The sequence below is a fragment of the Dromiciops gliroides genome, chromosome 1, assembly GCF_019393635.1.
Source record: "Dromiciops gliroides isolate mDroGli1 chromosome 1, mDroGli1.pri, whole genome shotgun sequence".
Lineage (NCBI taxonomy): Eukaryota > Metazoa > Chordata > Mammalia > Microbiotheria > Microbiotheriidae > Dromiciops > Dromiciops gliroides.
In genome coordinates this window covers 441,975,735-441,997,368 of record NC_057861.1, presented here as the reverse complement: position 1 = coordinate 441,997,368, position 21,634 = coordinate 441,975,735, and positions in this window count along the sequence as shown.

The following is a 21,634-nucleotide window of genomic DNA, read 5'->3' as shown; positions in this document are numbered from 1 at the left end:
GCAGGTTTTATAGAAATGGTTCAAACAGCAAAATGGCTTGTTACCTTTCTTACTTCGTTGGTCATTTACATTTTCATGTATTTCCAATTTGTGGGGGGAAGAGGGAAAAGGTAAAGCATCGAAGAAATGAAAAGTGATATCCTTTAGAGCCAGAATCTTCTTGGAAGGTCATAAAAATATAAAGTCAACTTGATAACATTTGTGTAACAAGTGCCATCCCATAGAGCATGTTCAGAGTTTCCATTTCTGATTCTGTTGACCATGTGGGGCCTTTTGGGCCTGTTTCTCTTCATGCGATGATCTAATGCTGAAAAGACTTGGCATTTTGGTGTGACATAGTAAATCCTAGCAGTCTCTTGTCCTTTTACCCTCTGACAATGGTAGGGTAAAAGAAGAGATCGCTTCTAGCTTCTTCTCTTTGTTCCAATTCCTCCATATTGCAAATAGTTCATTCTGCTTCTATTCTAGATTCCCAGTAAGGACGAGTTGGGCAATTTGACTCTTACCCATTTCACTATTCCACCCACATGGAATATGGATATTACTAGGATGAACCAGCTTGGGCCCAAGACTACCTTTTATTTCTTTTTCAGGGTAGCTGACTAAACACTAATATTAAGATGGATACATGGAGGCTTAGAGGTATGAGATCAAGAGGTCCAGAGGTCCTAGGTCCATTGAATGAAACTGATTGCTACCAAAGAAATTACTTCATGAGGGAAGATGATTGTTGATAAGAAAAAGATAGGTCCAAGCCTAGCCTATTTAACCAAAATACATACTATGAATTGTTTGGACCATACAGAGCTGAGGTAAAATGTAAAATGCCTAATCATCAGTTTTACAACCTGCATAAAACAAAACATAAAGTTCTGATAAGTTTAAATATCTGCTTCCCAGCAAATTGTAAAAGTGGTTGCAAATTAACTTATTGAATCCCATTTAAAGCCATTACCTGAATGCATGTTATGAGTATTTTATGTTTAGCATTTCCTACGTGTATAGAGAGAAAATATCTGTCCCATTTCTGATTCATTGAGTACTTTTCTTTCCTTTCTCCCCATTTCTACCTCTTTTAGTGAAACTTTGGACAAAAGCATTAATCTAAACTTAAAATAATTGTCCCTAGGGCCCTGGGTGAAGAAACCTAATGACTTAAAAAGTGTAAGAAAAAAAAATAAGCAAGCCCCACTCATATTAGAAGTTAGGTTCCCCCAGGAATGAACCTAATTATAACTATGTGCTTGAGTCCAGAGCAAAGGGCATACTTAGGGAGAAGGAGTGGTCACAATGGCCCACACGCTCAGAAGTATTTCTCACTGTTACATTTGAATTACAGGATTAATAAAGTAACTCTGTTACAAAGAACCAGAGACCATATCCAACAAAGATATATCTCTTGTATCACTCAAGAACAAAAGCTTCAAGAGTTTTCCATATAGAAGTCCATCCTACAACTTCTAAAAGGACCGGAATTCTTTAGCTTAGGTAACAAGTATCTATTTTCTCCTATTTTAGTTATGATTGCTTGACATCCTTTGTCTTTATGTTATAATGGTTTCCTTGGAAACTCACCAGCCTCCTAAATGTAGCCCATACTTTCATGTTTGTTATTCTTCAGTATGAAAGGGATAAAAAATGGCAAACATCAATTTTCATTTGATTTAGTTTCAGAGTAACCATAAATTGGCAACTATAAGTTGCAGTTTCCCTCTCTCAAATCCTAGCATTACATCTTAGAAAACAAACCTGCTGTAAAAAGCTGACTATATTATTTAGACAGTTGGAATATCTCTAGTTAACTTTGTTTATACCGTGGGTGAATGTGTGAACAAATTGTTAAGAAATAGATCTTGGGTATTTGGCTAAGTATAGATAAACCTGAATCCTCCACATTGGAACTCCACAATGGTTTTAAGATTTGAGGAAATCAGTTCCTAAGGGAAGCCTTTCAAGAGGGAGTGACAACTTTATGTTCTTAGGAACAGAGAAGAATAGTTTCAGAGCATTCTTCTCATCTATCTTTTCCCCCCATTTACAATTCCAGTTTTATTCCCCTTTTTCTTTTCTCCTTTATCTCCTTCCCTTCATCTTTATTATCTCTTCTCTCCTTGTTCATAAAGGCCAGAAGAGAGGTTAGCTCTTTTTTTCACCATTGATGGCAATGAAAGTATGGTTCCTATTTGCCCACAAAGTACAAAGTAGTTTGATACTACCTAGAAATGCTTCAGTCAAACATGCTTAGGATCTCTATCTGGAGTTTAATACACTTCTCCTTCAGTATAATGTCACTGAAGTCTGTGATTAAATTATTTACATACAGATGATTTACTCTCCACAGCAAATCATCAAAAATTAATGTGAATAAAAAATTAGTTTATTTTATGCAAGAAATAAAAAGTACTGTAATGAAAGTGGTAATGCAAATGATAGTACCTAAGTGAGTTAGCACATGCAAAGTTCTTTAAAAACTTTAAAATTCCATATAAATGCCAACTATTATTATTATTAAAACATGGAGAAATGGAAACATAGGACAGCTACATTCCTTGTACAAAATCATATGTGAAAGTCATAAAGCTGGAAACAGGAGCCAAGATTCCCAGTTTCATGAGATTAAGATTCCTTTCTTTCTTTTCCTCTTTTTCTCCTCTGTCTCCTCTCTTGTGTCTCCCCTCCCCCTCCCTTTTTCATTGGATTAAAAAGAAATATTCATATACTCATTATCTGTAGATTATCAGGCTTTTACACCTATTATAAATGCATTTTAGCTAAAGTTTTCTTGTAAAATTGAAATAAAATACATGAGTACCATACAATTTAGCATGAAATTTTTCTTCTGATTTTTAGTTTTGTCTTCTCTATTACATTATTATATAGTCTTTCAGTGCAGAGACTATTTCTTTTTTAAAAATAAAATTTATTATTTATTTATTTTTAACATTCTTTTTAAATTTCAAGTTTCAAATTCTCTCTTTCCTTCCTACCACCTCTCCCATCCACTGAGAGGGTAAGTAATATATCAATTATACATGTGAAATCATGCAAAACATTTCCATATTAGCCATTTTTCAAAGCAAGAAAAGTAAAGTGAGAAAATTAAACTTCAATTTCCACTCAGAGTTCATCAGTTCTTTCTCTATAGATGGATTACATTTTTTCATCATGGGTCCCTTGGAATTATCTTGGACCATTGTACTGATCAGAGTAGCTGAGTCTTTCACAGTTGATCATCATTACAACATTGCTGTTATTTTGCACAATGATTTCCCAGTTCTCACTTCACTTTGCATTAGTTCATATAGATCTTGACAAGATCTTTTTCTGAAACCACTCTGTTGTCATTTCTTGAAGCACAATAGTACTCTGACACCTTTAAATGCTACAACTTGTTCAGCCATTCCTTAATTGATGAGTCTTCCCTCAATTTCCAATTCCTTTTCCTTTTTTTTTTTTGATCTCTTTATGATACAGATCTAGCAGTGGTATTTCTGGGTCAAAGGGTATGCACAGATTTATAGCCCTTTGGCATATTTCCAAATTGTTTTTCAGAATGGTTGGAACATAGCACTACTCCACCAGTAACTCATTAGTGTGCCTAATTTTTCCTCATCCCCTCTAGAATTTGTAATTTCTGAAAGGAGTGAAGTGATGTCTCCTAGTTGTTTTCATTTGCATTTCTGTAATCTATAATGATTTAGAGCATTTTTTACATGATTACAGATAGTTTTGATTTTTTTCTTCTGAAAACTACTTGTTTATACCCTTTGGTCATTTATCAATTGGGGAATGGCTCTTATTTTTATAAATTTGACTCAGTTATATAATCAGTATATATTTGAGAAATAAGAGCATTATCAGAGAATCTTCTTGTAGAAATTTTTGATATTATTTTCATTGTCTATGCTACCCTTTATCAAAATGTAATTTCACTCATCTCTTTTCATTAAGTCTATTACAGCTTTTGCTTTGTCTGAGATCATGATTGCTATCCTTGCCTTTTTTATTTCAGCTAAAGCATATTTGTTTTTGCTCCAGCTCTTATTTTTAACTCTGTGTGTGTATCTTTCTGTTTCAAGTTTATCTTTTGTAAACAACATATTGTTGAATTCAGGTTTCTAATCCAATCTGCTCTCTGCTTCCATTTTATGGCTGAGCTCATCCTATTCACATTCACAGTTATGATTACTAATTGTGTATTTCTCTCCATTCCATTTTCTTCTGTTTCTTCCTCTTTCTCTTTATCCTGTCCTTCCTCAAGTCTATTTTGCTCCAAGCCACTGCCTCTTGTAATCCTCCCTCTCTTTACTCTTTGAACCAATTCTGATAAGCATTCCCCCAACCTCCCTCCATTTCCCCATTTTATAAAAGCTCTTCCTTGCACACGTTTATATGTAAAAACATTTTCTCATTCTATCTCTCCCTTTCCTCTTCTCCCATTGCATCCCTCTTCTTCACTCTTTCATTTTTTCCCAACATATTTGATGCCATCATTTATGTAAACTCCTTTCAATTGCCTTGATAATGATAAAGTTCTTAAGAGTTATACGTATCATCTTCCCATGTGGGAATATTAACTTTATTGAGTCCTTTATGATTATTATTTCAGGCTTACTTTATTTTTTAGTGAGGCTTTTGGGGTTAAGTGATTTGCCCAGGGTCACACAGCTAGTAAGTGTTAAGTGTCTGAGGCTGGATTTGAACTCAGGTACTCCTGACTCCAGGGCCGGTGCTCTATCCACTGCACCATCTAGCTGCCCCCCAGGCTTACTTTTTTATTCTTCTATTGAGTATTGTATCTGAAAATCAAATTTTCTATTCAGCTCTTTTTTTCACCAGAAATGCCTGAAATGGGGGCAGCTAGGTGCCACAGTGGATAAAGCACCAGCCCTTCATTCAGGAGGACCTGAGTTCAAATCCAACCTCAAAGACCTGACATTTACTAGCTGTGTGACTCTGGGCAAGTCACTTAACCCTTATTGCCCTGCAAAACAAAAACAAAACAAAACCCAACAACAAGAAGACAAAACAGAAACGCCTGAAAGTCCATCATTTCATTAACATCCATTTTACCCCCCGAAGGATTATATTCAATTTTGCTGAGTATACTATTCTTGGTTGTAATCCTAGCTCCTTTGCCTCCCAGAATATTATATTCCAAGCCCTCCACTCCTTTAAGATGGAAACTGCTACATCTTGTGTGATTCTGACTGTGGCACCACAATATTTGAATGATTTCTTTCTGGATACTTGCAGTATTTTCCCCTTGACCTGGAAGTTCTGGAATTTGGCTATAATCCTGGGAGTTTTTATTTTGGGATCTCTTTTGGGAGGTAATTGGTGGATTTTTTTTTTAAACATTTCTATTTTACCTTCTGGATCTAAACTATTGGGCATCCATTATAAGTTCTTGAAATGTGATATCTAGGCTCTTTCTTTGATCATGACTTTCAAGGAGTCAAATAATTCTTAAATGGTCTCTCTTTGAACTATCTTCCAGGTCAGTTATTTTTCCAATAAGAGAATTCACATTTTCTTCTATATTTTCATTATTTTGATGGTGGTTTATTGTTTCTTGATGTTGCATGTAGTCAATAGCTTCCACTCACCCAATTCCATTTTTAAAAAATTATTTTCTTCAGTGATATTTTGTACTTCTCTTTCCATTTGGCCAATTCTGCTTTTTAAGGAATTTTTTTCTTCATTCAATTTTTGTGCCTCTTTTGCCAAGATGTTGATTCTCTTAACATGATATTTATTTCATCATTTTAATTCCTTTTCCCAATTTTTCCTCTACCACTTTTTTCTCTTTCTTTAATTCTTCCTAGAATTCTTGTAGGCTTTGGGCCCAATTAGCATTTGTCTTTGTGGCTTTTTTTCAAAAGATGTTTTCAGGTTGTCTTCTTCTGAGTTTATGTCTTGGGTTTACCTGACACAGGAGTAGCTTTTTATGGTGAAATTCTTTTTCTCTTGTTTGCTCATTTTCCAGTTTATTTCTTCATTTTGAACTTTATGTTAAAGTTAGGCTCTACTTCTCTGAGGGTGGGGAGGTACTGTCCAAGCTTGAAACTTTTTTGTGCTGCTGTTTTCAGAGTTAGTTTTGGGGTGGAGGGGAGGGTTCTTGCATGTTTTTGCTGTTTTTAAGGTAGAGTGATCCTGGGAGAGGTAAGGTCACTGCTCTCTTGGTCTGTGCTCTGATTTTTACTCAGGTAGGACTCCTGGTCCCATGTAGCCACAAGTCTTAACACTCCTTTTTGCTTTTGAATTATAACCAGGGCCCCTGCTCCCTTGTGACAGACCACTAGCACTCTTCTCTGCCCTGGAATTGTAACCCATAACTGCATATGAGCAATAGAGTTGAAAATCAATGCCCACTTTACCCAATCTGACACCCTTACCATCTCTGGTCTGAGAGCTCCTGAAGCTGCTGCTTCTCCTACAGCTACTCTTGCCACTGTGGGGTGTTTGGGCTCCATCTGATTATATGTTTTTTTCCTGCCAACCTCTTAAGTTTTTCTCATCTGGAAAAATGTCTCATCCCATCCCTTTGATGACTCTGCTGCTCCAAAATTTGATTTGAGGCATTATTAAAGTTTTTTGGAGGAGAATGTTTAGAGAGTTCAATTGGGTGGCTTCCTCTAAGCCATCATCTTAGTTCTATCTTACAGGTATTCTTTTTCTTTCCTTTCTTTCTTTCTTTCTTTCTTTCTTTCTTTCTTTCTTTCTTTCTTTCTTTCTTTCTTTCTTTCTTTCTTCCTTCCTTCCTTCCTTCCTTCCTTCCTTCCTTCCTTCCTTCCTTCCTTCCTTCCTTCCTTCCTTCCTTGTAGGGGTTGTTTTAAAAATTTTTTAATCTCAAGTAAATGAATTACAATGCATAAAATGTAGCTGCACCATTTCTGTAACTCAAGTGCCTTCTTTTGTTTTCTTGTCAGGAATTCTGTCATTTTCTCACTCTTGTATTTGTTCTAAGATGTCTGTCATTGCTTCCATCTTCAGTGTGTGCCTTTGAAATATAAAGTGGTCAATGTATATCCTGTGCATTCATGTCTTATTAGACATTTCCTCTTTCACTAGAATAATTTTATTATCAAAAATTCATTCTTTAGGTCATTCATAGGTTTACTTCCTCTAGCATGTTAACCTACTCTTTCTTTAAATTATTTGAAACTCAATTCTCTCAAAATCTAGAATGTGCAACTATCCCTTACTTTTCTCTCCTTATCTATCATAAATTCATAATATGAAATGGCCATGTTTTCCCAAATTTCCCATTATTTTTATTTTACCAATTATTGGTCAGAATTAGGTCCAAACTATTAGTTCCACCTATTCTTTTGAAAAACAAAATCATCTTAGAAGGCTGTCAATTTGTTATCTGCTATGAACAGAGGATTAACTCTAGAAATGATCTTGAATCCCATCTTTATTACAGTAGCCTGCCACCATTACAGGTTTCTGATCTGTTTCTTACCTTAGCTAGTTCTTTCTCTTGTCCAGGTGGTTCATAGCATATTCCCACATAATATTACTCCTATTTCATGTTACTGATCCTTATCAAAATGTTTCCCATTAATATGCCTTCAGAAAGAATGTGTTTAATAGAAATGCTGACAAAATGTTCACCATATCCTCCTCTCAACCAGATCCAAAGTTTTGTCAGTTTAGTTCCTTGACTTTGTTCCATTTGATACAGGGACTATTTCTAATGCCACTTTCTATGCCCCAAACCCATGTTGTGTTAGGTGCATGTTACTCTTACTAAATATTCATTAAGTGATTGGCAGGCCTAGGATAATTGGTCAGAGAGATAATTAAATTTTCATTTCAGGACTTTTATACATTAGTGTTGCAATACTAGAATAATTCTTTTATATTGATTTGGATCATTAACTTCTAAACTCCAGTCTTTGGAGTTATGAAATAATTAAATGAAACAATTTTCTTTCCTTTTCCAACTTGCTCTCTTTTCTTTTTTTTTCACTTCCTCTCTTTTCACTATTTTTGACTCTCACTCCCTCTTCCCTCTCTCCTGCCCTGCTCTCCATCTCCCCTTCCCTCTCTTATCCCTTCCTCTTTCTCTCTTTTTCTTTCTCCCTCCCTCCTTCTCCCTATCTCTTTCATTGTCTATTTTCCCCTCTTCCTCCCCCTTTCTCTTTTTTCTTTCCCTCTCACTTCTTTCTCTCCCTCTCTCCTTCTACTTCTCTCCTCCTCTTTGCTCTGCCTCCTCTTCTTGTTCTTCTTGTTGTTCCTCCCTCTCTCTCTCCCTCTCCCTTAAAACTTCCCTTAAAACACTGAGCTCTGATTGGTGAACTTTCATCTTACTTTATCCAGATTCATGTTCCATGGAGCTTCCCAGCTATGTCCAAACCGGAGCTGCCTACACTTCAGTCCCCCTTCCAGTTCTAGCTCTCCTTATGTTCTATCTTCTGCATTAGAATATAAGCTCTCAGAAGGCAGGAGCCATCTTGATTGCTTATATTTGTATCCCTAGTATTTAGCAAAGTGCCTGGTACATAGTAAGCACTTAATAAATGCTTTTAAAAGGTCATTTGTTCTAGGTCTCCTGATCTCAAGTGAAACAATATTATTCCTCAGATTATTAACAAAAACTAAGCCATCTTTTTCTCCTCTCATTTCTGACTAATTTGTACTAATTTCTAAGTAGAATGTAAAATGGTTGATATCAAGCTCTCATTTCTTCAAATGAGACATTAAGCACACTTACATTTATAAGAAGGGAAGTGCTTGCTGAATAGACACTCTTGAATACTTGGCAATTTCAAATTAGACTTCCTACTACTAAAAATAAACCTTGGAGATAGCAAAGATTCATCAAGATATGTCTCGGTCTTCCTGCTCATGGCTCATTCCTTGTTAAAAATACAATGAATACATTCAGTTTGTTCATACATAACATCATTCAGAGCATTCTTGTTTCTTTCACAAACCTGCAGTGATAATTCTCATGGTACAAAGAAGGTGCTTAATACTTGCTTATTGGTTGATTTATGCACAAGCATTATGAGTATAATTACATAAGTATGATGTGTAAATATGTAGGTTGTAGGTTTTTTAGACTATAATGGTCTTAATTTCACAGGGTTTGGTTTATAGTTTCTATGGTCTTTTGATTATTTATGAGAATATGGTCACATCTTAGAATTTTGAAACTGCAAATGCTTTCATCACTCTGGGTGAGGCAGTTTAGTTGAGATCACTTACTAGAGAGTGTGTGTGTGTGTGTGTGTGTGTGTGTGTGTGCGTATGTGTGTGCATGCAAATACACATTTCTCTTTGTTCAAAAAGTATTTTTTTTTCTATACCTGTGGTCTGAATAGAGGGACTACCTGGTGAGGCATTTCCTTTACCAAGGCACATTGACATCCCATTCATAATGTATGGTTTTAAAGATTTGCCAGAGAAGCTGAGGGGTTAAATAATTTGTCCAGAGTCACCAAGCCTGTATGTTTCAGAGGTAGGATGTCAACTCAGGCCTTATCTAAATTCTAGCAGCTTTCTACTTACTATGCCATAACGATATTAATGATTGAGGTATCCCCCCATGTTGGATTCTTTGTGCAGTGGAAGTTTATCTAGTGGCCCCCTCACACCCCTAACTTGAATTCATATTTATGCATAAATTATGCATAATTTTTCCATAAATTAATATGGAAAACAGTAAAATCACCTTCATCAGAGGGCTTTTGATTGCCACATGAGAGACCAACTCAAGGCTGCTTTCCTGGCAATGTCCAGGAAGTTTAGAGACAAAACTCCCTGGGAAGATTCTTTTATATTAATTGGCTGCTACCCTATAATACCTATTCAATTTTAATTTATTCTCATCTTTTTCTTTTCCCCTAAAACCATCTGAGAAAGTCACCTTCTTGCTTTTTCAATTTAACTTCATAGCTAATTGCCCAGCTGGACCTGAATAGTCCCATAGCACCTGGGATTGCAGACAAGATTTTCCATGGCTACATTTGTAGCTAATTTTAAAAATATATATATATATATATATATTTATTTTTCAGTTCCAGATTCTCTCCCTCCCTCTACCTCCTTTTCTACCCATTGAAAAATAACTAATGTTGAATAGATAATCGAACATTTTAGTCCCATGATGCTCAGCCCCTTCAATCAATAATGAGTCTCAGAGATCCCAAAGCATAGATCTGAGAATAGAAATAACAGATAAGCATCATCATCATTGTAATAATAATCAACAGTTATGTGGCACTTTAAGGCTTTGCGAAAGTGCTCTGCATGGCCTATTTTTTCTCACAATAATTTTGTGAGGAAATGTGATAAATATCTCTATTTTAAAAATGTGACATCTGAGGATCAGAGAAATTAAGTGACTTACACAGGATCACACAGTCAATGTCTGAGATAGGATTCAAGCCTCAATCTTTCCTATTCCATGTCTAGAATTCTGCTCAATATCATACTTTGTTCCTTATTAATCACCATCCTGGAACTTCTGAGAAAAGGCAGCATTCCTCTGCCAAATGTCAGAGATCGAGCAGTTCCTGAAGGCTGGGAAACTATCTTTGGAGCTGCCATCATTTCATCCAAAGTGGATGCATTTTTGGACCCTTCTTGTATCACCAACCCTTTTGAGGCCTTACTCAGTCATACAGACTATGTTTTAATAAATCTCACTTATAAATGTTTTTTTCCTTTCCCTAGTGCAGAAGTTGAGTTACCGCATAATTACTCATTTGGAAATGGTTTTGCTGCCAAATATAGGAATTGAAGTGGATAGGAGAAAATGACCACATCCCTTCATTTTAAATATTCTAAAATTCAACCTCATTCAAACTGCTGAAGTTTGACCCTATTTTAATGTATTATTATGCATTAGTACACGTATCATATAAGTCTAGCAGTGGTATGGGATAAGTGCTATTAAATGGAGGATGAGCAGGGCACCAATTATACCCTTGCTGGTCCTCACCCTAGTGTGGTTGGCAACAGTCTCCCAGCTTTTAAATGTGCCTTGGGAAAAATAACAGGAAGGGGAAATGTCTGAGATGACTCCTCGTGTACCAGATCCACCTCATCCCACTGTCAGGTTGCTATTAAACACACTTATCTAGAAAGTAATCTGTATCCACAATTTGCTTTTTCTGCTCTAAGAGGTAAAAATATAAACCAGCAAAGTCTCTGTTCTGCATAGCTCCATGCCTCATTGTGCCAAAAAAAAAAAAGTCCCAACCATTAAAAAAAAAATCTGTCTCTCCTGTGAAATTTATCACCATTATATCTTTTGATATCATTTATGTAAACACACTCACAGAGGTCATTAACATGATGATTAACCATTTTCTCAAAGAGAAACAGGCTTCTTTTTAAGGCCTGGAAAGAAATGTATGCAACGACATAAAGTGAAGTGAGCAGAACCAAGAAAACATTGTGCAGAGACAGAAATATTGTTTGATGAAGAACTGTGAATGACGTGACTATTCTCAATAATGCAATGATCCAAGATAATCCCAAAGGATTATTGATGAAACACACTGTCCACCTCCAAAGAAAGAACTGATACACTGAAGCATACTATTTTTCACTTTCTTTCATTTTTTTCTTTTAATCAAGTTTTCTTATACATAATGACAAATATGGTAATATTTTACATAATTGTACATGTAAAACCCATATCTGATTGCTTGCCACCTCAGGGAAGGGGGAGAGGAGGGAGGAAAAAAAGGATAAAAATTGGAACCCAAAACTAGAAATAAAAATATTTATTATTCAAAAAAAAAAGTGAAAAAGAAAGCAAAACAAATTCTTACAAAACAGGAGTAGGAATACAAGTTCAGTAACCCTCCCAAGGTAGGGCTGCTAGGTGGTGCAGTGGATAGAACACTGGGTTTGGAATCAGGGAGACATATCTTTGTGAGTTTGAATCTAGTCTCAGACACTTACCAGCTGTGTGACTCTGGGCAAGTCAGTTAACCCTGTTTGCCTCAGTTTCCTCATCTATTAAATGGGCTAGAGAAGGAAATGGCAGACCACTCCAGGATATTTTCAAAGAAAACCCCAAGTGGGTTCATGAAGAGTTACATAAGACTTCCCTTCCAAGGGAAAACAACATTGATATTGAAGAAAAGCACAGACAAGTAACTAATCCCAAGTTTCCTTCTCGGCAGCATCAATGGCTCCAGTCACTCTGTCTATTGTGGTTGGATGGTCCTTGTCTTATTGTTTCACTTTGCCTTTGGCATCAACTGTGTCTTCCTTTTTGTGTTACACTGATAACTGTTCTCCTAGTCCTCTGTGTCCTGTGCTTACTACAGCTCCACTCCTTTTCTTGCTCAGCTTCTCTTTCCTTTATACCTCCCTTAAGAATGGAAGGGCTAGAGACTTGGGGCTCAAGTGGATGAACATCAGGGAATTTCACATCTGCCAGGAAGCAGTTGGTCTCATATACCATTACATTACATATGTATTGGATTAAATTAAATGAGGAAAATATTGAGAATTCACACATTTTGTATAACTTTTATTTTAGAATCATAAGATCATGGATCTAAAGCTAGAAGAGACCTCTGAGTTAAACTATTCCAAGTCCCAAGTTTAGAGATGAGGACACTGAGGCTCAAGCAAACTAAATAACTTTCCTGTGGTGATACAGATAGTAAACACCAGAGGTGGGGTTTCAACCCAAATTCTGTGACTCCTGAACCAGTTTCTTTCCATTCTGCCATGCTTCTTCAGTGGGCTCTTGAAGAAAGGCATCTTAGCAACAACATTGTTTGTTTCACTATTTCTTATGAATATTCTGTTCCCTGGAATTGTTCCTTTTATGCCTCTTCCATTTATTCTGGAGTTAAGATGCCCTTCCTTGCTACACAGACATTAGACATTATTTTTTCCTCTGTGAGTTATTTTACCTCCTCTGGTTACATCAAAAACACTCCAACATTGTGGTAAGACATACTTAAAATCTAGATTCAAATTTCTGGGCGGCATCTGAACAACCAACATCTCTGCAGTAACTTCTCTCTTCTTCCAGGTGAAAAATGTATGGCTGATGAATTGTCCCGACCTCCCCTTGCCAAGGATTTGATTGGTGTTTATATATTTCCTCATAACATCCCCAAGTGCCTAGTAACCTGCTCAGGTGATTTCTCTGGCCCTTCACTGTCTCTTTTACTCCACAATTACATCACCTCCAGCTGCCATTTCATTCTTAATCATATGGAAATGGTCTTTATCCTTAGTTTGCCTGACAGTATTACTGAAAGCTCCATCCAACAGTTCTTATTTTTGCCTCCTGTCTAGATATTTCTTCCAAAATGAATCATAAATTGTTCCACTCTTTAAAATTTATGTCATTCTCTTTTACACCTGGCATCTGAATTATTGAAGAAATGCCACTCAGAGTCATCCCCAGTGACTTTATAATTAAAGTTCCTGAAACATAGTAGGCGCTTGATGACTGCTTTTTTGAACCTCATCTCAGCGATGAATTATTCATGAAAATGGTTTCATGATTGAGCTTCTTAAGTTCAGATATTTTCCACGGGTCCTCTTTTGGCTATTCTGGTCTTCCTTTTTACCACCTGGGACTATAAGGTAGCTTTTTCTCTATATCCCTAGGTCCTTTATAAATTTTCCAGATGTCAGACAATACAAAATGTTCTGATTTTGACTCTGCCAAAGAATGGCATATTTACAGTTGTAATTGCTTTAGAGGAACAGGCTTATATAATGCATAGCATGCTATACTTTGAGTCAGGAATGCCTTGGTTCAAGTCTTTCTTCTAACAGTTACTAGGGTATGACTTTGGACTAATCACTTAAATTGTCTAAGTCCCACTTTCCTGACTCATAAAAGAATAATGCCTGAACTACACATGACACAGTTTTGCTGAGAAGCTCAACTGAGAAAACACAGATAACTGCAAACTCTAAAAGTGCTACATAAATATTTATTCTTCTTATTAATTGGCTTGTGATATGAACTTACTAGAAATTTCAAATATTTGTGTCCCTAGACCACTGAATGCTTGAACAGAATTTTTATTAATGGAAAAAGACAATGAGACATTGAGGACAATTAGCAACCTCTCTCTCTCTCTCTCTCTCTCTCTCTCTCTCTCTCACACACACACACACACACACACACACACACACACACATTTTAAATACATGTTTCACTGATACCCTTTTTTTCCATTTCCAGTCACTTTCCAGTAACTACTTGGCTCCCTCCCCAAATATAATACTCCTTTGTAGTCAGTACAGTTACACAAAATAAATAAATGCACTGGCCATGTCCAATAATTTAGTCTTCACTTCTTACCTATAGTATACTACCTCTCTATATTAAATATGTAAGCATATTTAATATATGGTGTTTCTGGGGGTCACAAATGGTCACTTAATTGATGCGATATTTAATGTCTTTTAACATTGCTTTATAGCATCATGTAAAGTACTCTCCCGGTTCTTCTATCCTTTTCAATTCACGTACTTTTCCAATTTTAAAATAATCCTCCATTTAATATTCTGCTTAGATACTTAACAAATTTCTTATTTTGTTTGTCTAGGTTTGAAATGAGTTTGTTGAAGTCTCTATCTGTAATTACTTTTCTTTGTATTGCTTGTATTTTGGTTATTTTTTCCTTCAGATATTTAGATATTATTCCACTGGGTACATATGTATTTTATATTGATTCATTAACTATGATACATTTAAGCATAATGTAATTTCCTTACTTATCTCTATTTTTCACTGTTACTTTATCTTAAATCATGATTGTCACTCCTGATGTTTTTGTTCATCTGAGATACAGTAGATTCTACTTAAACCTCTCATTTTAACTCTATGTGAATATTTATGTTTCAATTGTGCTTCTTATAAACAGACAATTATTGGGTTTTGCTTTTTGTTTCATTGTGCCACTTTACTCTGTTTTATAGAAGAGTCTAGCCCATTCCAACTATAAGTTACAATTTTCACGTTTTCCCCTCCATCATATTCTTTTATAATTCTTTCCTCCTGCCCCATCCATTCATTCATTCATTCATTCATTCATTCGTTTGTTTGTTTGTTTATATTTACTTACTTACTTACTTACTTACTTATTTATTTATTTGCAGAGCAATGAGGGTTGCAATTTGCCCAGGGTCACACAGCTAGTAAGTGTCAAGTGTCTGAGGCCAGATTTGCATTCACGTCCTTCTGAATCCAGGACTGGTGCTTTATCCACTGTACCACCTAGCTGCCCCCTGCCCCATCCACTTTAAAAAGAACAAAAAGAGATAGGAAAAGGGAATGATATCAGTACTAGTCACCTGTAGTTGTATCAATCTAAGTCCAATTCACTTTTCCCCCAAATCCCGCCCCTCCCTCTCTCTCTCTCTCTCTCTCTCTCTCTCTCTCTCTCTCTCTCTCTCTCTCTCTCTCTCACACACACACACACACACACACACACACACACACTTAAAGTCCTTCTTTTCCCTCTCCTTGTTCCATGCAAATTCCTGTTGTATTTATATACTACACTCTTTCCCTTTTATTGTATTTATATACTACATTCTCTGTGCTCATTTCTAATTCCTCCTTTTCCTTGAACATGACACTCCATCTCACAACTCCAAGCATTTTCTCAGATTGTCCTCCATGCCTGGAATTCTCTTCCCCTGTATCTCTGTCTCCTATCTTCCATAATTTCCTTCAAGTTCCATCTTACATCCTACTTTCTATGAGAAGCTTTTCTCAATCCCCCTTCATATTAGGCTTTCCATCTCGTATTATCTCCAATTTATCCTATCTATATTTAGTCTTTAAATTGTTCGTGTGTTTTGTCCCCCATTAAACTATGAGCTTCTTGAGATCAGGGAGTATGTGGGGTGGGTTGTTTTTTTGTTTGGTTGATTGGGTTTTTCTGTCTTTCTTTGCATCTCCAATTCTTTATACCATGTCTGACACACAGAAGGTATTTCATTGTTGTTTATCCTTTTTTTGAAGAGGACCAATTACATCATGGGTTGATGTGTTGACTTGCATGTGAATTGGATTTAAATGAGATAGAGTTGCACAGAGTTCTCAGCCTCTCTCTTCCAGAGTCATCAAAGTCCAGTAGCAAGGTAAAAGTCTAGACAACTGGCAATGGCCCAGGATACAGTGCATGCCCTTGGCATCTTCAGTGTCTGACCAAGCTCTAAATGCTTCACAGAGCTTGCTTCAGCCACCTTCATGGCCATTAGAAGAAATTGTTGTCATCTATCCATTCTTTCAGGGGAATTCTTCACATGCTTGGGATATGAAGACATCCTCCTAATTCATTGATGTGTTTGAGGCCTGTCAGTTATCTTCAGGCTGGATTAGCCCATCTGCCAAGATGATTTTATTGAGGTGTGTCCACAGCCCATGCTATAGCTTCTTGGAGCCACAGGTGAGAGTTGGGTGACAGGTGAACACTAAAGGTGAATGAGTAGCCCTGGAAAGGGCTTGGGAAACCCTCAAACCAGAAGTGCTTGTCCTTCCTGAACACCCCAGACACCAGGACATTTTTTAACAAATGCTTGTTGACCTGTTGACTCTTACATTCCTGCTTTTTTTAGTCATTCCCTGAAGTAGCTATAAATGTTCCTTTAGCATATATTTATCCTCTCCCTCCCTCATAGTGGAGAATGGGAGGGGGAAGACAGCCATGTTCATTAGAACAAATGCAGCGAAGAAGAATCAAGTATTACCCTTTGTAATATGGAGAGACTGATTTCTGAAGAATCTAAACTCACTTCCTATGGGCCATTCTGCTAAGCAATCTGTTTTCTGTTTATTTAATTTATATTTGTGGTATTTGATGGTTTAACTTTATTTAACCTATGTTTATTTTTCTATTACAAAATAGCCTGGCTCTTTTACAAAGTGAGATTATAAAAAATATTGAGTCATTCATTGTTTACCTGATGAGAGAGACTGAAGGAAAGATTGGTACCGTCATAGGCAGACACAGTGATGTTTTGTCCTCCAAGAGTAAAAAACAAGTCAAAAAGGCCTAGCCCAGTGTCCTATACATAGTAGATACTCAAAAGATTTGTCAAATGAATAAAGGAGTGGGAAAACAACTGGAGAGGAATAGACATATGATAGCCGAACAAAGGGTGGTTTTCTGTAAGGGAAGAGAGAAATTAGGTTGGACATAGTTGAGATATCAGTCCTAATAAGCAGAAAGTATTTCTTTAGGAAATAGAAGCTGATGAAAATTAATTGATATAGTTAACTCTTACTATTTAAATATCACTTTTTTTTCTTTTTGCTCTTTCTTCATGGGATTGTCCTCTATATATTGGGACTATGCAGGAGGTAACCGTAGGCACCCATAAGCACAAGCGTACTCTGTGTGGTATAACAATGGCTTTGTAGAAAGAGAACTTGGGTTCAAATCTTCTCTTTGTCACTTATTACCCACATAACTTTGGGTAAGTCACAAATTTGGGGGCCTTGGTATCTTCATTAGTAAAATGAGGGGGTTCAGATTAGACATTTTCTAAGGTCTCTTTTAGCTCCAGACCTGAGATCCTAATTTACTGATCATTTTATGTATATATATAAATATTCAACTAAGTTCCTACTCTCAGACAATGAGGTAATCCTAGATGCTTTAAAACTCTGTCTTGAAAGCACAAAGTATATTAAAAAAAAGTCTTATCCAGTTTTCTAGGCAATCAAGTCCTAGACTCTCCTTCACAGATCAACTTAAATATGGAGAAGCTTATCACCAGAGGATTAGTCACTTTATAATACATAAAACAATGACAAGGGAAGATTCGAATGTACCTCAGTTGAAGAAGTATCCACAAAAATGAAATCCTGGCTCTTTGAAAATATTAAAATTTATAGCCATATGGATTACATTTTAGAAGTAAATTTAATCAATTAATATGTTTTCATGTATTTCTTGGAGAAAAAATACTAGTGAGTATGTGATGTGTCATAAGGAACTTTTTAAAAGTTTCTTTACCAAGGTTAAAATAGATACATGACCTAGATATAAAGAGAGATGTTATAAGAAAATTTTAAGAACATGAAACATAGTATTTATAAGACACAAAATAGGTAAAGAACTTACGAACAAACAAAAGATAGAGAGCAGAATGAGGTATGAAATGGATAATTTTGATTACAGTAAACTTAAAGGTTTTTGTACAGATAAAACAAATGTAGCCAAGATCAGAAGGAAAGAAGACAACTGGGAGGGGGAAAATTTTGTAGACAGTTTCTCAGATAAAGGTCTCATCTCAAATATATGAAGAAATTTGTCAAATATATAAGAATATGAGTCATTCCCCAATTGATAAATGGTCAAAAGATATGAACAGGCAGTTTTCCAAACAATTTATAGTCATATGAAAAAATGTTCTATATCATTATTGATTAGAGAAATGCAAATTAAAACAACCTTGAGATATCATTTTACAATAATGAGATTGGCTAAAATGATTGAAGGAGAAAATAACAAATATTGGAGATGTGGAAAAATTGGGACAATAATTCATTGTTGGTGGAATTATGAACTTCAACAATTTTGAAGAGCAATATGGAATTATGAACTTCAATAATTTTGAAGAGCAATATGGAATTAAGCTCAAAGAGTTATTAAGCTACCTATACCCTTTGACCCAGCCATACCATTACTAGATCTATTTCCAAAGATGATTAGGGATAAGAACCTACATATTCTAAAACATTTATAGCAGTTCTTTTCATGGTGGCAAAGAACTGGAAATTGCAGGAATGCCTATCAATTGGGAAATGACTGGACAAGTTGTGGTACATGATTGTGAGGGAATACCAGTCTTCTATAAGAAATGATGAGCTTGATGATCTCAGAAAAACATGTATAGACTTGAACAAAATCATGAAGAGCAAAATGAGCCCAAACAAAGAAACATTATATTCATTTTGGCTATTATAAATACCCAAATTAACTACAAAGGACACATGAGGGAAGATACTATTGGCATACAGAGAAAGAAGTTATAAAGTATGTATAGAATGATTTTGCCTATATATGAATATTTGTGTCTAATGATAGCCATCTCTAGGGTAGGGGGAGGAGAGGAAAAAAGAAAAAAAGAAATTTACATGATAACTTTATTATAAATTTTAAAAGAATAGCAAGTTGTACATAATAGATTTGCAGTTTCATATGCAATCATCTTTTTATTTTACTATGTTATGGAAATGCTTTTTATTCCATAAATTAAAAATAAAACTAAAAATAAGTACCTTTAACAATAAAAATATTGAAATTTTAAAGTTTCTTTATGCTCAAAGAAAATCCAGTCACTGGGTCTATGCCACCATAATGAGGTACCACTAATTACACAATGGCAACTGATACTTGTTCAGAATCCTTGACACCTTAATCATGTCAAAAATGATCATACATAGGCAGCTAGGTGGCGCAGTGGATAGAGCACCAGCCCTGGATTCAGGAGTACCTGAGTTCAAATCCAGCCTCAGACACTTAACACTTCCTAGCTGTTGTGACCCTGGGCAAGTCACTTAACCCCAATTGCCTCACTTAAAAAAAAAATGATCATACATAGCAGTTACTGGTAGGGTTGAAAAAGGAATCTAAACTGTTGATTCCCAAACCATTGTTACATATTCTTAATGGATTGGACTTAAACAGACACTGAAGTCTTTTCCAACTGTCAAATTCCATGATTCTAAGATTCTGTCATTCACCTAGTCCAAAGCTTCTTAAACTATAGGTCACAACTCCCTTTGGGGTCATGTAACTGAATGTGGGGGTCACAAGAAATTTGACAACAGTAAAAGGTTATGTATACTTATATATATACCTGGAGTCATGCAAAAATTTCACAGGTAAAATGGGGTCGAGAATTGAAAAAGTTTAAGAAGCCCTGATCTAGTCCAAACCATACTTGAATGATCTTCCTCTATGAAATGCTATTGAAGGTAAGGACACTAGTGGAACTAGGGAGACTTGAGTTGACCTCCATACTTTTACAATACCAATGACAGTTGTGAGTCAAATTGTTGCCAGGCAGACCTGGAATAATCTGAGTTAACTTTGCCCACAGATGGACTGATTTGGGTCATAACTGTGCTTCCTCTGGGCAAAAAGAATATAAAAACTATTTTAGGATTTTGGTAGGAAGCTCCAAAGACCCCAAGGAATCTCCCTTTCAAATGCTTTCAATTTCCTTGCTGATAGGTTGTATGTATTTCACTTTCCTGGACTAATATTTACCATCTTTGGATTTCCTACTACCTGAGGTTGTTGTGCTTTATTAAAAGGATTGCTTATCTGAACCTTCAGGCTCTGAGTGAGTTATTGCACCAGAAGACAGAACAACAACTAATGGTATGAGAGAGCTTCAACCTTCTTATCTCCTGCCTTCTTCAGCAGCTCTCTCTCCCCATCCACTGATATTCTGCCCATTTCTCAATAGTTAAAAAACTTTCACATTCTTTGACTCTTTCCACAATAGTGATACTGTTCTCTTAGCTGCTAAAGAACAAAATACCATGCAAATCCCAGAAATTAGCTCCTTCATGACCACCTACCTCAAATTTAGGCTCACAATGTCCCATTCCAGATAGTTCCACCCTTTCCACTCTGTTGCCCATTCCATAGTTAACAAACTCCCTTTCATCATAAGCTTGATCTCTCTCGTTTCATCTTTTGGATCTTACTAAGAACTGGCTTCTTCTTGATGACAATGTATTACTGGCCACCCATTCTAGCACTAGTTCCAGTTTACTCATATTCCCTATCTAACTGATTATGTAGTGGGAGAAAGAATATTCTTTGCTCCTTATTGCCGCTCCCAGACTCTCCCTCTACTGCCATCTCACAGCAACCTATCTTCTTCCTTTAGGGTTCACATTATCCAAATTTATCACACAGTCCAAAATATGTTAACTTCATCTACCAAACCCAATAGCATGCTGGTAAATGCTTAGCAATAAATGAAACTATATGACACACTTTTTAACTTTAATCTACATTGTTCACACTTTCTTTCTTAATTCTAGACTTTTTCAAGTCTAGAAATCAATAAAATAATAACTTGGGTCCTAATTTGTACCATTCTCAATGTTGAGGTTTAAAAAATGCCCACAATGAAAATTTAATAATCAGCTCTGTCAAGTTTGTAGGAGCTGGTTTCAGAATACCCCTGAACCCAAGAACATTCTCCTTTCTTCAATGAATTTAGTGCCCGACTCATAGTTACTCTCTCTATTCAAACTCCTGGCTTATACAAAGGCATTTCAACATACATATTGATGGTCCCTCAAATACTTTAACTTCTCCGTTGATGTATTTACTCAGCACAGGCTCTGAGAGGGTCTGTGCCATAAGGAGAAAATAAGCATAAAGAACAGGATAATGGCTCTTGGTAGTTCAAGTTTATGATTTTGGGCCTCAGTTTCCTCATTTGTCAAATGAAGAAGTTGGACTAGATGATCTCTAGGACCCCTGTCTAGCTCTAATATCCTGCAATCCTATTTCTACAATACTGATATATATAAAATTATAATATATGTATATATGTGTATATGCATGTCATATATATGTACACATATGTATATGTGTATGATATATATGTGTGTGAGTGTGATATGTAATATATA